The sequence below is a fragment of the Suricata suricatta genome, chromosome 5 (assembly GCF_006229205.1).
Source record: "Suricata suricatta isolate VVHF042 chromosome 5, meerkat_22Aug2017_6uvM2_HiC, whole genome shotgun sequence".
Classification (NCBI taxonomy): domain Eukaryota; kingdom Metazoa; phylum Chordata; class Mammalia; order Carnivora; family Herpestidae; genus Suricata; species Suricata suricatta.
In genome coordinates, this window is record NC_043704.1 from 54,725,619 (window position 1) to 54,743,085 (window position 17,467).

The 17,467-nt window shown below is 38.5% G+C and overlaps 1 protein-coding gene and 1 pseudogene across 15 annotated transcripts in view; one reads left to right on the forward strand and one right to left on the reverse strand.

Moving 5' to 3' along the window:
• The window catches only part of LOC115291141, a 147,199-nt pseudogene extending 135,716 nt beyond the window's left edge, over positions 1–11,483 (reverse strand).
• The window catches only part of BBX (BBX high mobility group box domain containing), a 275,389-nt gene that overhangs the window by 138,732 nt on the left and 119,190 nt on the right, over positions 1–17,467 (forward strand). The gene's annotated exons all lie outside the window — the stretch shown is intronic.

Here is a 17,467-nt window from a genome sequence, read left to right on the forward strand (position 1 = left end):
TCCCCTGGCAGCAGTCGCAGCCTGGAGGCAGCAGGACCAAATCTGTACACTTGCATGTTTGAAAGCTGCTTTTCTTAGGCTCCCACAGCAGTTTGTATAGAGGAGGAGCCAAAGTAAGATGTCTGCCGAGACTTTCTCAAAAGCAATTCACTTAAAACCTACAAAGAACTCCTTTTAGATTTGGTCCTATCACTTCACTCCTCAGACTTGTATTAAAGCCTTTGCTGGAGAAGTAGCGTTAGGAACAGGCCTGCTAAGTTCCGTTGTGTTGAAATCTGTTGTAGAGTGTTTCAAGAAATACAGCTTTAGAATAATTTAGAGCTGGAAGGACCTCTCCAGGCACAGATGGAGGGAACCAGTGATTCAGAGGTTAGATGATTTAGCTAAAGCATGCTTCTGCTTAGACTCGGTATTTGAATCCAAGTTTTCAGACTTTTCTCTTATGGGTGTTTTTATCACGTCAGAAATACATTCCAGTGAGTAGGAAGAAATAAACAGCAAAACAATAACATAAAGGACACTTTTAACCACAGCTTAAAAATTAAAGAGAAGTGTTTTTGCCCCAAATTTGACAGGAGAAGACACAGGTAAGAGTCTCAGACCCTGGAAATGGGAACTGATTCAGAGCTAAATATGAGCTGTATCTGTACTTACCCCGTGAGATGAGGAGAAGTAAAAGAAGTAAAATCATAACTTTTCCTCTTCAGATACTAAAGATTGATCTGTGAACTTCTGCCTATGACTTGTCACTTTTTCAGCACCTGTTGAGGAAATGGTGTCTCCTCAGCTAATGCAAGCTTAAGGACAATACTGGTGGGAAGCAGAAATGGCTTCTTCTACCCTCTCCATGAACAGTGACGGTTTTCACTTTAGTAACTGCTAGGTCTGTTCCCTTGTCAAAGTCACTGATGTAAATTGCTCCACAGAAGCTGCCCCCATTCCACGAGATTTTCTTTGATGATCTTGAAGAAACTCACAGGTTCAATAACACCTCTCTTTGTCTTTCATACATATATGATCAGTAGTTACCCACATAGACCTTTTAAATTTAAAGTTAATATGCAGCTGTGGTATCCAAGAAGAATTTAATGGAAGCATTCCATCTCTACTTAGAGAAGAATAAAAAAGTAGTATCGTGTAGTGGAAAGGGTTCTAATTTTGTGGTCCAGAAACCTGGATCTTACCTCTTCCATTAATTTGTTTGGTGAACTTGAGCTAACCTTTGATCCCTATGAGCATTGGTTTCCTCACCTGTAAATTGGAGGACACAGTGACCTGCAAAGACTGGATTTCCAGGCCCTATCAATTGTACAAAATGAAGCATTTCATTTTAGGAGAGTAGCTCCTTAAACAGATACTATCCTATAAATTAAATATGACACCCAGCAACAGCAGTAAAACATGCAGTTTCCTAAGAAAATCCACTATGTCGGGTTTCAGGCAACTCTTTTCAAAGTCAGAACTTTTCATTTCACCAGTGGGGTAGGATGTTCTACAAATAAATTGATCATTTCCTCTTATATTGTGGGAATCTGAAAATATCTAGATAATTAGAAGCTTTTAAAAATATTTATAGACTCTGCTTCTGAAGGCAAAATATTGAGTCTGTATCTGGGAAGATTTAGGTAGATGTAGATTTCATCTGAGTGTGTCTAGGCCTACACTTTTATCTGAATTATCACAGACAAACTATAAATATCTGGTTGGATGACTCAGACTTCTACTTTGCTTTGGTTATGTATTTATTCCACATTAAAGAATGCTTCTCATTAGTTTCATTTTAATTGGCCATAGCTTGTGTTATTGCCACCCCTAATGGTAAAAGAGGTCCTTTGCAGGTTGGACCTGCAGGGACATGGTGCTACTTTGAAGGTTTTGCTGGAAACTCTACTGATTTTCCAGTTATCAGATGTAGGTTATTCAGGCCAGTGAATTTGTTTTCATATAGCTTCCAGAACTGGTAATAGTAATTACTGTTCTAATATAATGATGTTTACCTTTGATTATCAAATGAAGTGAAGTATAAAGCACATTTGTTAAATTGAATTTTCTTTCTAATACTTGTGTAGGCTGTCCTTGTAGGTCCTAGACCACTTATGAGGTAAATTGGGCTCTTATTCTCTGTGGTGGTGGCAGAGGTTCAACTTGAGAATCAAAACAGTGTTATCAGTAGAGGTGTATTTTTCTGAAAGCTTAAAATGAAGTGTAATTGACATAAGATATTAGTCTCAGTTGTACAAACAGTAATTCAACATTTATATATACTATGAAATGTTCACCATGATGGTTACCATCTGTCACTATACAAAGTTATTACAATATCATTGACTATATTCCCTGTTTTGTGCTATTTCATCCCCATGACTTATTTTATAACTGGAAGTTTGTACCTCTTTAAAAAAAAAAATGTTTGTTTATTTTGAGAGAGAGTGAGAATGTGCCCAAGCAGGGGAGGGGGAGAGGGAGAGAAAGAATCCCAAACAGGCTCCCTGCTATCAGTACAGAGCCTGACATGCGCAATCCCACAAACTGTGAGATCATGACCTGAGGCGAAATCAAGAGTTGGACGCTTCAACCAACTGAGACACCCAGGCACCCCTGGAAGGTTGTACCTGTTAATCCCCATCACCTATTTTACTCACTTCCTCTCTGATACCCCGCAGTTTGTTCTCTGTATTAATAAGTCTGTTTCTGTTTTGTTTGTTTACTTTGTTTTTTAGATACTACATATAGGTGAAATCATATAGTATTTGTGATTCTTTGTTTGACTTTATCACTTAGCATAAAACTCTTTAGGTCTATCCAGGCTGTTAGAGATGTCAAGATTTCCTTTTTTATGGCTGAGTGATCTTCCTCTGTGTACATGTATGTACCATAATTTTTTAATTCATTCATCTGTCAGTGGACATTTGTATTGCTTCATATCTTTGCTATTATAATATAATGCTGCAATAAACATAGGTGTGCATATGCATATCTTTTCAAATTAGTGTTTTTGTTTTCTGCAGGCAAATATCCAGAAGTGGAATTACTGGATTGTATGGTAGTTCTATTTTTAATTTTTTGAGGAAACTGTAAACTGTTTACTACAGTGGCTGTTCCAGTTTACATTCCTACCCATAGTGCACAGGGGCTCCCTTTTTCCCACATCTTCACCAGCAGTTGTTATTTCTTATCTTTTGTTTATAATAAGTTTATTTTGAGAGAGAGAAAGAGCATGAGCAGAGGTGGGGGCAGAGAGAGAGAGAGAGAGAGAGAGAGGGAATCTCAAGCAGGCTCTCTGCTGTTAGCACAGAGCTTGACATGGGGCTCCATCTCACATACTGAAAGATCAAGATCTGAGCTGAGATGGAGAGTCAGACGCTAACCCACTGAGCCACCAAGGCACCCTCTTGTCTTTTTGATAGTAATCATTCTGACTGGCATGTGGTGATTCCTCACTGGTTTTGATTTGCATTTCCCTGATGATTAGTGATGTCGAGCATCTTTTCATGTGTCTATTGGCCGTATGTATGTCTTTTTTTGGAAAAAAATGTCTATTCAGGTCCCTGCCTATTTTTTCTATTGGATTGATTTTTTTCTGTGTCCAGTCAGATGATTTCTTTATGCATTTTGAATACTAAGCAGTTATCAGATATGTTGTTGGCAGGTAGTCTTTATTTGGATGTGTAGTCCCATTGTTTGTTTTTGCTTCTGTTTTCCTTGCATGAGGACACAGTAAAAAAAAAAATATTACTAAGACTGATGGACAAGAATTTACTGCCTGTATTTTCTTTCTGGAGTTTTATGGTTTGGAGTCTTAGGTTTAGGTCTTTAATCCACTTTGAGTTTATTTTCATGTACAGTGTAAGAAGTAGCCTTGTTTCATTCTTTAACGTGCATCTGTCTGCTCTTCCCAACACCAAACAGGTATGGTCTTTTAAAATTGATCTGATGTCCAACAGCTCAGATCAGATCTTGGTAAGGAAATGCTGTAAAGGATAGGTGTTTCCTCTTACAGATTTGTTATCTACTTATCTATTTAGTTTTATGGACGTATAATTGACTAATGACATTAGTTTCAGATTTGATATTTGTAAATACTGGGAAATGGTCCCCACACTTAGTGCAGTTAACATCCATCACCACACAAGTTTTGTGTGTGTGATGATGAGAACTCTTAAGATCTCTTCTTAGTAATTTACAAAAATATACACTACATTAGTATTAACTATAACCACTAGGCTATGTTATATCCCAGGACTTTAGTTTTTAACTATAAGTTTGTGCCTTTTATCCACCTAGAGTAGTTTTTCTAATGACTACTCCAGAACATCGAGGTGTAAGCAGAAAAACCTTATAAAAACCGTCCACTAGATGGCACTTTATAATTATGTTTAGAATCGGCCCTACAGCATTCTTGGCTAGAGAATGTAATTGGAAAGGAGTAGATCTTTCTCTGAAGGTTGGTTGTTGGTGACTATCCGGACTCATAAAAACCTAAAATCTTCAAGTGAGAAGTTTTCAATCTGGCATTTTGTTGTGTATCTCACTTATTGTACAGAATATTTCTACAACGTCCCTGACATGTTCCCAAACACAACATGACCTTGGTAACCTATATCAGCAACACTGAGAAGCCTGCTTCCCTAATCAGTTAAAATTAATATGGCAAATGTAGAAAGAAAGTGGTCCTCATTAGCCAACAATTAGAAAATAGCACATGTTTTCTGTCAGGTGTCAGATATTGATATAGTTTATATATTTGGTATGGTTCCAAAGTTCCTTTAAAGTTAAGATTCTAAGCATCACTGGGTTGATCCTTTGGAGTAATTTTAGCATTTGAGTTTGTTTTCCAAGTAGTTAATTATTAACACATTAGTAATCGTATTCTTAATAGTGCATGTAAGTATGTGAATGATTCGGTTATTCTGTGTTTAACCAATTAGCGTTCTAAAAACTTATTGTTGTGGTGCCTGGGTGGCTCAGTTGGGGAAGCATCTGACTCTTGATCTCAGCTCAGGTCATGATCTCATGGTTTATGGGGATCAAGCCCCATGTCAGGCTCTGTTCTGACAGTGTAGAATCTGTTTGAGATTCTTTCTCTCTCTCTGCCCTCTCCCCCTACTCTCTCTAAAAATAAAAAATAAAAAGCTTATTGTTTATGAAAGCCTACAATATATATACCCCTGTTTTCTTGTTTTTTTGGTTTTTGAATGATTTGTATTTTAAGTTAGAATTACAATATAAAGTTTCCAAAAACAAGAAAAACTCACTCATAATCTTGTCATTTAGAATTAACGTTGTGAATAATTTTCACATTCATTCTTCTAGTTTTTTATTTTATGGCCATGCATATATTAGCACATGTTTATACTGTCTTTTTATTAAAAAAAATTCTCTTTATATGTTCCATATAACCTGTCCCCCCGTTTTTTTTACCTAAATATCTTTTCAATGCCAATAAAAGTATTTACACAGAATTCTTAGTCACTGTAAATTCTATCTATTAAACTGTTCTCTCACTGTTTATATTTAGGCTTTTCCCCATTCATTCTACCCATAGAATTTTGGAATGCAGAGATTTTTTTTACTTGTAATATTTACTAAGGAGAGTAATGGATTGAAGTGGCATAAATGAGGGGTACCTGGGCAGCTCAGTCAGTTAAGCATCTGACTTCCGCTAAGGTCATGATCTCACAGTTTATGGGTTCAAGCCTGGGGTTGGACTGTGTGCTGACAGCCCAGAGCCTGGAGCCTGGTTTGGATTCTGTGTCTCCTCCTCTCTCACTAGTGCTCTGTCTCTCAAAAACAAATAAATGTAAAAACATTTTTTTAAAGTGACATAAATAAACTTAGCAAAGCATCTCTTTATAGTAAGTTCTCAGTAATCTTGGATGAAATTGTTACTTTTGGGCTGTATGAGGTTAATGATTAATACGTGTTAATTATAGTTTATTTCAAGTTGATTTGAATGTTTATATTCTGTGATTAATCATTATGATATTAACAGCAAACCCTCAAGGTACATATATGCTTTTTATATGCAAGGCAGTACTCTAAGCAGTTTATGTATATATAATCCTCACCATGTGGTAGACACTGCTAATACTCCCTTTTCAATAGATGAGATGCCAAGGCAAAGAAAAGTTAGGTTACTTACTTGCCCCAGGGCACACAGTTAATAATCTGTTGATCCAGGGTTATGAATCCAGGAAGAAACATGAGAGTCCACACTGTTAACTTTTATACCAAACCACATGAAGCACTAGATACAGACAAAGTAGAGTTTAGCAGGGTAGTCTGGGATTTCTTTCAAAGCTGAATTTTTTTTTTAATTGTGTGTGTGTGTGTGTGTGTGTTTATTTTCTGAGAGACAGTGCAAGCAGGGGAGGGTCAGCGAGAGAGGGAGATACAGAAGCTGAAGCAGGCTCTAGGCTCTGAGCTTGCTGTCAGCAGAGCACAACGCAGGGCTCGAGCCCATGAACCGTGAGATCATGACCTGAGCTGAAGCCAGACGCCTAACTGACTGAGCCACCCAGGCGCCCCTATTTTTAAGGTTAGAAAAAATAATAAGGACTATAGATTTATGTGGTTCCTTTAAAATTAGTATTATCAGAATTCCCTGTTGAATCCATTCCTGCAAGTTTTTTAAAGTTTATATAGATTACAGCCTTGCTACACAACAGATGTCTTATTTTGTAAGGATGACACAAAAGATACATAGTTTTCTAAATTTGTATGGAACTTACAGACCATGGTAATAATGGTAATAATTACTTGGAATCTAGGCTCCAGGAGTTTCCTGGGGGTTGATTCAGAGCAGGCTTCTCTGAAAGTGGAAGCTCTCTAGATCCCTGGCGGTTTCATGAATTTGTTTCATGAATACTTCTAAGTCCCTAACATGTGTCCAGCACAGTAGTGCCACTGGGCATACACAGATGAATACAGTGTAGCCTCTTTAAGAAGTGCTCGATATGTGGGGCCTGGGTGGCTCAGTTGGTTCAGGGTCAGACTCTTGCTCTAAGCTCAGGTCATGATCTCATGGTTCTTGAAACTGAGCCCCGCATTGGGCTCTGCGCTTGCAGCACAGAATTCTCTCCTTTCTCTCTGCCACTTCCCCACTCATGCTTGCTTTCTCTCAGAATAAAGTATCATAAAAATAAATAAATAAAAAGAAGTACCTGATGTATGGCCAGGAGCACTGAAAAGATCCCAGAAGCAACAGACTTCTTGATTACTTGCTTTTGGATTGTGTCTTTATGAAATGCAAAAACTAAACAAAACAGGTTAATAGATGAACAAACAAAAACAAGATGTTAGTACAGTTCAGGTTTTCTCTTTCCTCTGGACTTGTCCTGAGGGAAATCTACAAAAGCTCCTCTTATCTTGATGTCACATGCTTAAAATTCCTCCATGAAGAATCAGCCGTTAAAAATTACTCTTTCCCAAAACCATTTTTTAAAGAATGAGTTAATTTATTGCTACTTTATCCCCTTATCTCATGGAATAGCCCAGTCTGTGACAGCCTGTGAGAAGCTGGAATGAGCACTTTATATTTATCTTTTTAAAATTTATTATTTTTTCATGTTTAGAGAGAGTGAGACAGACAGTGTGAGTAGAGGGGAGGGGCAGAGAGCGAGGGAGACAGAATCTGAAGCAGGCTCTGGGCTCTGAGCTGTCAGCACAGAGCCCAACGCGAGGCTGGAACCCACAAACTATGAGATCCTGACCTGAGTCCAAGTTCGATGCTTAACCGACTGAGCCACCTCAATGTGGAATGAGCATTTTAAAGGAGAAAGTCTGATAGCAATGAACAATTCCAGGGAAGAAGTCAAGCCCACGTCCCAGGGTCAAGGAAGGCTGGAAGGAACAAGTGTGTACCAGAACATAGTTCAGGATTTCAGATGCATCCTGCTGAGCCCGTGAGTGTAACTGTGGCCAGAACTCAGTCCAACATTGACAAGTAAGTCCCAATTTTTGAGGATGGAGGGCCAAAGAGACCAAACCTTGCTCACTGGCCACATGGACAGTTTGGTTTGTAGGAAGGTCTGGAAAAGTTGCTTGTAGTGCAGAGTTGAAAGGTGGCATAAATGAACATATCTGACATCCCTGTTTTAACTAGCTCTATCTCTGAACAGACTTGCCATCTCAAAGGAGTATTTCTTCCCAAATTTTTCAGAAGCCTAGGCTTTCTAAAAAGAGAATGAGGAGTACAAGTGGCAGAAGACCTGCAAAAAGCAAGGGTGAGGTGGTTTCCAATTAAAATGAGAATGTTGATTGGCTTGACTCCGGTGACAGAGCCAAATGATGAAAGCATTAGGACATGGTGCATCTGCCAGAAGGAGGCTGGGTTTTCACTCAGAAACCACTGAAATGGCGGTTTATGTAATATTTATAGGAGACATTTGTGATTCTATTGAATGCCTAGGTCTTGCTCTTCCAGGGGTTTAAAGGCCCCTTCAGGTGTTGACAGGCCCTACGCAACCTGCTGCACGAGTAGATAAGGGACTCGCTCATGGTTCAGCTTCCTCACTCAGTGATTAGTCAGCTCTTGTATCTAATTTTAAAAAATGTACAGATTTACAGTTCCAGATAATCTTTCGTTAATTGAACAAGTTGGATATTTGTTGCTCTTCTGGAAGTTTTAGATTTGCACCTCATGTTTTATAGACGCGTGTCAGCTCTGCATTGCTTGGCTGGCCAGAAGGCCGTAAGCTTGCAAAACTATTTCATACTTAGTTTTAGAGTGTGTGTCTATACACGTATTTCCTGTTGTGATTCATCCCTTATTGTAATACTTTTTTAAAGTAACTGAGTAGTGGAAGCATGATGGTATTGCAGATAAATAATGTTTTAGAAACCTTTTTCTTAAGTATTTATTTATTTTGAAAGAGAGAATGTGCAGGCACGAGTGGGGGAGGGGCAGAAGAGTGGGAGAGAGAGAATCCCAAGCAGGTTCTGAGCTGTCAGCACAGAGCCCAACATGGGGCTCAGTCTCACCAACCATGAGATCATGGTCTGAGCTAAAATCAGGAGCTGGACGCTTGACCAACCGAGTCACCCAGGGCCCCCTAGAAACCAGTTTTAATGAAGCAAACTAATTTAGGTAGCTCACAGGTAATCAACGCAAACAAGACCTCAAATATTCACAGACATAAAAGTTTTATGACATTAGGATTATAAATGACCAGAGGTCACATAGAAAATACTCAAGCTGGGGACACCTGGATGGCTCAGTCAGTTGAGCGTCTGACTCTTGATTTCAGCTCAGGTCATGATTCTAGGGCTGTGGGATTAAGCTCTGTGTTGGGCTCTGCACTGCATATGGAGCCTGGTTAAGATTCTCTCTCTCCCTCTGTCTCTCCTGCCGCTCTCTCGTGTTCTCTTTCAAATAAGGAAAAAAAAAAATTCAGGCTAGTCAAGAATATTTTACGAACGTGGTGTAGGCAAGCCTTTCATACTCCTGGGAATGGGAGGGCTGGGTTGGGTGATGGTGGTGTTGGTTAATGTAGTTTGAGGGATAAACTCTATCAAGTTTATGTTTCTGGGAGTTTAAATTACTTTAAAATGTGATTTTAAAAAATTCATTCATTTATTCATTCATTTATTCACTTACTTTGAGAGAGAGAGAGAGACAGACAGACAGACGGCAGCGGAGGGGCAGAGAAAGAGGGAGACAGAACTCCAAGCAGGCTGTGTGTGATCAGTGTGCAGAGCCTGACATGGGGCTGAAATTCACGAAACCATTTAAATGATTATGACCTGAGCTGAAATCAAGAGTCGGATGCTTGGGGTGCCTGGTGGCTCAGTCAGTTAAGCGTCCAACTTCAGCTCGGGTAATGATATCATGACTCGTGAGTTTAAGCCCCACATCGATCTGTGCTGACAGCTCAGAACCTGGAGCCTGCTTCAGATTCTGTGTCTCCCTCTCTCTCTGCCCTTCCCCTGTTCTCTCTCTCTCACGCAAGCGCTCTCTCTCTCTCTCTCTCTCTCTCTCTCTCTCTCTCTCAAAAAGAAATAAACATTTGGGGAAAAAAAGTCAGATGCTTAACCCTGAGCCACCCAGGTGCCCCAATGTGATTTTTTTTTTAAATATGTTGGGCTTATTTAGAGGACGGATTCTTAACCAGGGGGTCCTACCACCTTCCAGGGAGTATATGGAATTTGTGAGACATCATTTATTATCTTCGATTGGGGAAGCTACCACTTGGGATTGAGGGTTGGGACAACAGGAAGGGGTAGGAACTTGAGATGTATGTTGACTCACCAGTGAGTGAAACAATCTTGCCTAGTAAAGAATTGTCTCACCTGGAGTCTCAAAAACTTCCTCACTAAGAAATGCTGATTTAGAGTATAGGATATTCCTGCAAGTTAAACAGAACCAGATTAGTGATTGGAAGTCTCTGCTCTTTGGTCTCTAAGGATGCCATGCCACATGCGTAAGGAATAAGAGAGATGGTAATGCAGTCCTGTAGAAATTCTGGAGATCTCTGCACTTACTGTTTTGTTAGGGTAAATCGTCTTCTGGATAGTTTTACTCAGTTGCTTAAGTGAGGGTAAATTTTATTTCCCAGTCACGGTGTAATACTAGCAACAGGGGGGCTATAGATACAAATTTCCAGAGTCTAACACCTGCTAGCTATAAAAGGCAGTCTAGATCATAGAAGAAGCTGCACCTAAAGCATGGTCTCAGCAGCTACTGATAATGTAATAATAAAACAAACTAAAATGACATACATTCCTCATTCTTTGGAACAGTACAGTTTCATGAAATCCAAAGGATAATTAGCAGTTAGGGAGGAAAAATGAGGTTTTAGATATATAATAGGTATATATATTTGTGTATATGTGTGTATATATATATATAATATGTAAAAAATAAATTTAAGTATATAAATATATAATATCAAATATAAATATCAAAAGTAAATAAATATAAAAATAAAATCTCTTTATATATATTACTTTATTTTTTATGGTGAAACAATTTAGATTTAGATTTAGCCGGCTAGACTCAGTTTGGATGATCCCAATTTTGTTTGTAACATCCAAAGCAGCATAGTCAGGAGCCAGTCGAACATATACTTATTTTCTTCGTTGGGCCTATCAGAGTTTTGACCTTGGCCTCATCAATGTCATAGAGCTTCTTCCCAGCCAGTTTGATCTGGTGTGCTTGTTGGCCTTGACGTCCACAATGAACACAAGTGTGTTGTCTTCTATTTTTCTCATGGCTAACTCGGTAGTCAGGGGGAACTTGATGATGGCATAGTGGTCAAGCTTGTTTCTCCTGGGGGCTCTTCTGAGGAACTTTGGGCTGCCTTCGGAGACGCAGTGTCTTGGGCCATCAGAATGTAGGTGATGTGTGGATCTTCTTCTTTTTTTTTTTTTTTTTTTTTAATTCCTGTGGATGTCTTTCGGCACTGCCTTCTTATCTTCAAAGCCTTTGCTTTGGCTTCGGCTTTGGGAGGGATAGGGGCTTCCTTCTTCACCTTTGGCACCATCTTCCTGAAAGGGCTATGAAGTGTTTTGTTTTTTGGGTTTTTTTAAGGCAGATGTTGAATAAATTCATGGAGATATTAGGAACATGGGTGGGATGGAAGAAGGTTGAAGGGAGGAAAAACTAAAAGCTGTCTTTCTTAAGGAAGGAACACTTACTGGTTTTCTTTAAGTGTTTTGCATTCTTGAGAGAATACAGATTACTCCCTGTGATTTCTCAGATATTTGCCTCCAATTTAGTTATTTCTAGGAAAGTTCACTCATGTATTTATCACTTATTGAATGAATTGTTGTAATAAGCATGCAAAATCAAGTGTGGAAGACAAACCTGCAAATATAAACATTTCAATCCAACGTGATAATGTCATAGCTGCGATATGACTCAAATACTCTGAGACCCAAGGATTGCACTCCAGCACATCAACTTTTAGCCTTTGATCCCAATATGGAAATCACCTAAGTTACCTGGAAATGAGACAGAACAGTGTGTGTACTGTCCCAGAACATTGACCGGTATAAATAGAGAATAGGATGTGTAGATTCACTTTTAATTAGGATATGATAGTTGGAGAGTCTGCTTTATTTCTGAGTATGTAGGCAAGTATATGCTTCACTTCTTAATTCTCAAACTATAAGACCTTCTGCAGTAATTGAATTGCAGACCAAAAAAGCCCGTTTGCTGTAGTTGTAGTTATTACGTAGTGAAGCAGTTAATTTTGAGCAAGTGTGAAAAGATGTCACATGGTCACAGACAAGATAAGAAAGAGAAAATGACTTTCCACTGCAGCATATTGATTGGAGGTACCTCAGAAACCTGCCACTTTATATTTGATTTTATTTTTTTTAATTTTTTTATATATTGTCAAATTGGTTTCCATATAACACCCAGTGCTTCTATATCTGATTCTAAAATAACTCTTACTGGCTTTCTTTTTTGCTTATAAAATTATACATGTCAAAAACATTGAAAAGCATGAAGACAAAATAGAAATCTCCCTCCATGAATATACAGTTTCCTTTCCATTGTGAACATTTTGCTATTTATTCTTTTGTTATTTTTTCTAGGCATGAGTACAGTTTCACAGTTTGTTTTCTTCTAAATTAGAATTATGGAGTATATATCTTACTGTAAGTGTATTTAAGGAAAGTTTTTTCTATTCATTGATTTTATAATCTCATTCCCTATGTCCTTTCTTCATAGAGTTTCCTTCCAATTTAAAACATTTTTTTTAGGGAGAATGAGTGAGAATGAGTGCGGGAGGGCGAGAGAGACAGAGACAGAATCCAAAGCAAGCTCTGCATTGTCAGTGCAAAGCTGACATGGGATTTGAACCCATGAACTGTGAGATCATGACCTGAGCTGAAGTTGGATGCTCAACCCCTTGAGGCACCCAGTTTCCTTCTTATTTTAGTGTTTCCTATGTATTTCATAAAAATGGTACAATTCATGGTTGGTATCCTGTGGAGTTGTACGTTTTATGAATGTATACTTCTTTATGTGTTCCCTATATATCTGTAAAATCACTGCCATTTGATAAGGTTGGGAGGCAGAGTTTTCTCATTCAGGGAAAAGAAAATAGCTCTTTTGCTAGAGACAAAAATCTTTAGAATATTTGTAAGGACTTATTTATGCCAACATTTGCCTGTTGCTAACAGAGTGACACTTTGGGTTATCATTCTTTCTTTCTGCTTCCTAGGACATCACTGCAGATGCTGTGAGTTCGCACGTGTTCACATGCTTAGGGGGTTAATGCTCCTTTTTGAAACTAAACTAGCATCTGTCAGCCAAGAATATACGAAGTTCTGGTTTGTGGATGAGTTTCAAAAGTTAGACTTGGCTTTTGGGGACATGTTCAAAGCAAACCACATTTTCTGAGAGCGTGGAATACTCTACTGTCCAAGTGCAGGTCTGGTTCTCTAATACTATCAGTTTGTCAGCTCTGCACTCGGTGAGAGTCTGTGTATGTGGATGTGTGTGCACATGCATAACGTGTGTTAACTTTAAAAGCAAGTTCTTTTCCATGAAAGATTTTCTTTTCCTTACTACCCAGAAAAATTCATGACGGGGGCTTTTTACCCAGGATTACAGATCTTCCTTAGGATTCAGTTAGACTTTGCTTACTGAGCTTTAAGGGTTGTTCACTATTGAAGACCAGAGCTTCCTCCATAATTTTACCATGGCAGTGTTTCTTGTTTTCTTTTTGTATTAAAATACCCCCAAGCAATAGCTGTGGAAATTAAGGAAAATATTTTTTGAATAAACAATGTAATGATGTTTATATTCCCTAATTGTTTAAAAGGGAGTATGTAGACACTAAGGATATTTTTAATGTCTTAAAATAGGTTGGTCTCATTATCAGAGCTACAGATTATTATTAGATTTTTGTTATAATAGGAAATGTGAAAGGTCAAGAGTAGATACTGTTTTAAAATATGAAACTTCAACTCCGTTTAGGTTTAAGGTCCACAGAAATGTTTCTTACGGTTGCAGTATATTTTTAGTGAGATAATAGACCAGCTCCTGTTTCAAGAGATGCTGAATGACTCTCCAGGACTGTGTGACATCACACAGACCGAATTGAGAGGCTGTGCCAGGGGGCCAGATGGGTGCCGTCACTCTGAGGAGTTCTTACTTCATCACAGAAGGCAGCGGCGGTAGCAGGTCCTAAGCAGCTACTTCTAGGCCGACAAAGCTAATAATTCATGACTGAATTTTAGGGGACATTTTTTCTTCCCGTAGTTGGGAGTTGGGTGCCTAACTGAATTATTAATGTCTGCTGTGAATAGTGAGAAAAATGCTTTCTGAGATCAAAGACATATTGTGTTAGGAATTTGTTCAAGAAGAGTAACTTTGTAAGTACAAATATACTTTTAACTGCAGAATTTTGTTATCAGTCTTCAAAGGAGAACTGCTTGTTGATAGTTAGGCCACTTCCTGCCTTTCATCTTTTTTCTGTCTGGACAAAGGGAAAAAAGTAGCTCTGTAGTAATGACAATCCTTTTTTTATGAGTTGTTTTAAAACACAGGCAACTGAATTAGCTATTTTAGAAAGTACAGTTGGCTCTTGTAGAAATGCAGTCCTAATTTTGTGGTAGGGTCACTCCAAATGGCTTTCAGATAACTTGCTATCGTATCAGTAGAAAAGGTCAGCAGTATACTCTATAGAGAAACTGGAGAATGGGAAATAAGAATTATAAGCTTTCAGAGCCAGGACCTTTGGTAGACTGACAGGAGGCTGCCAGAACAGAGAAGCAAGTTTTAAGAAATAAGAAACCCTTTTAACTGGAGACAATATCTGACAGAAAATAGACACTGATTTGTCAGCTTGACAGGTTCTTGTTCTTGGAATCAGCATAAAGCTACCTTGATCCGCGTAACTAGAGGGTATTTAATCTGGTACTTGCTGTGAGGGATGTCAGGGCGGCAGTTTGCGGCAACATTAGGCTAGTTGCAGCATCCCACATGAGCAGCCTAAGCAGGATGATTTTTCTAAATGAAATTGAAAGAAGGAAGGAAGGAAGGGGGTGGGGGTATCCCATCCAGGATTGAAACTGATCTGATTTGCTGAAAATACATGTAAAAGACACACCATTCCCTTTCTTCCTTAGCCTTCATTTTTCTTCATCAACTGCTGCCAATGGCGCCTGTAAGAGGACAATGCAAGCTACCAGGCCTGAGTAACGGACCCTGATTTCCACCTTCCGTTGCCCACTGTCTGCTCCACGTAATGCCTTACAGGAATTCTCTGTGTCCTCAAGCACTCTGACTAATGTGTTTGGGCAAAAGTTCCAATAACCAGAGAATCCTTCAGTCAACTTTTCTGATTTTTTTTTTTTGATTTTCAGTTAAAACTTCCTCTCCTACATTTTGTGGCCATAAGGCTTCTTGGTATGGTTTTTTTTTTACCCCCTTGAGATACTTTATTCTTTAAAAGAGCAAGGAACCTGGAGAATTGTAAATTTCCCTCAAAATAGATCGTTTCTTGCCTTCTCCATTCTTCAGTGACTTCTCTCATTAGGATAATAGAATAAAGTCGCCCTTTAGAGGCTTTTCCTGTATTGATTGATCTAGTTCATTTCAGAGGCTGAAAGTGGAGAAGGAAACCGAAAGGTCATTCTGTTATTGTAAATAAATGTGACAATTTTGAATTTTAAAAAGAGCAGTTTACCCAATTGTCTTAATAATACAGCTTCAAATCAATCAGATGTTTGTAATTTAGTACAAAAGGAGTAATGAACCGACAACAATAATTATTTGCTCAAAAGGGACCCAAACTTTATACCATCTCAGAGAGTAAGAACATTTAGCTTTAAACTTAAGCTCTTGTGGACTTAGTTTTATAGATCTTTAAATTGGTTGGTTGGAATCTGATTTCTAAGGTCCCTTTCAGACCTAACATTGTACAATTTCTTTAGTGAACCTAGACTTATATTTCATAGAGTCCAATACCTAGAAATAACCTTGAGAACCCTTCTGGTGTGCTTTTCTCTGTTTTAGAAATACTAGAGTCCAATTTTAATATAAGAATAACTGATGAGGCTTCCACCCCCTCCCCCCCCCCCCTTTTAATGCATTCTGAAGAATTTCATCTTTTTGGTGTTTGGAACTAGACCAGAAACTTCTGACTGCAGGATGTTTGGGGAACATTCCAAACCGGTACTAGAGTTCCAGAATTCCAGAAGCTAGCTAGTGGTAGTTGCTCAGATCCTGTTATGTTTATGAAGGAAGTAGTTAAAGCCACTGCATACTCCTTCCCACCTCCAATACAATTTGCTTTATCCCACCCAGTTCGGGGGATTTGAAATAACAGAGGAGAAGTTAGGATTAGGGTTCCATGTAGCTGTTTGGTTAAATGAATTACAGCATTTTGGAAAGTTAGTATAACGTGGACTCTAGTATATTATTTGGGGAATACTAAATAAAGCAAAGCTTAGTTGTAAAATACTTATAATCGGCCAAAGAGTGTGGAAAATAAAATCACCCAACAAAATATGTACCTGTTTTTTCTGTTTGTTAATATAAACTTGTTATATAGAAGTCATTAAATAAACTCAAGAATATGTATAGTATGACCCTTGTAAACTACTAGTGCAATGATTTAGTTGTAGTTCAGGCTTATCATGATAAATAAAATGAAGTTCAACCCTGCTGAGTCACTTTAGCAGTACATGATGCATGACACTTGAAAAAGAAAGTCACAGGTTAAAGGTGACAAAGGTAATCATAATATGTTTTACCTCTGAGCCCCTGATTTCCAGAGTACTTAACAGGAGCTTTTTTCATTTAATCCCATTTTTGAAAAGTACTTTTTAAAAAAAGTACTGTAGTGATTGCCAGGTTTACTGTTTCCCCACATGCTTCTCGAGCCACCCACATGTAGACAAGAAGCATTCAACAGCAGTGGAGTGTGGGAGCTGGGCCACTCAGGTCTGAACGCTCATGTCCACTAGACTAGTTCTGTAGGGATGTTAGCCCAGCCTCAGTCCTCTTACCTATAATGTGTGCATAATTATGCAACTCTACTTGGCAGAGTTGTTTTGAGGATTAAATGAATTAATGATTATAGTTACAATAGGGCCTTAAGGGGTCGCCTGGGTGGCCCAGTCTGTTAAGCATCCGACTTCGGCTCATGTCACGATTCTCACAGTTCATGAGTTTGAGTCCCACATCAGGCTCTGTGCTAACAGCTCAGCGCCTGGAGCCTGCTTTGGATTCTGTGTCGCCCTCTCTTTCTGCCCCTCCCCACGCTCACATTCTGTGTCTCTTTCAAAAATAAATAAACATTAAAAAAAAAAATAGGGCCTTAAGTCCATAAATCAAAACATAAAAGGCATACTTAGCCTCACTATTCTCTGTGTCTTGTTATATGTGAAAATTCTATTTTCAGTTTTAAACTACAAGTCTTCCCTTAATTTACAATAAAAATGCACGTTTCTAAATTGAAAGTAAATTTCTGAAAAGGAAAAGTTTATTATTGTTTCTTTAAAT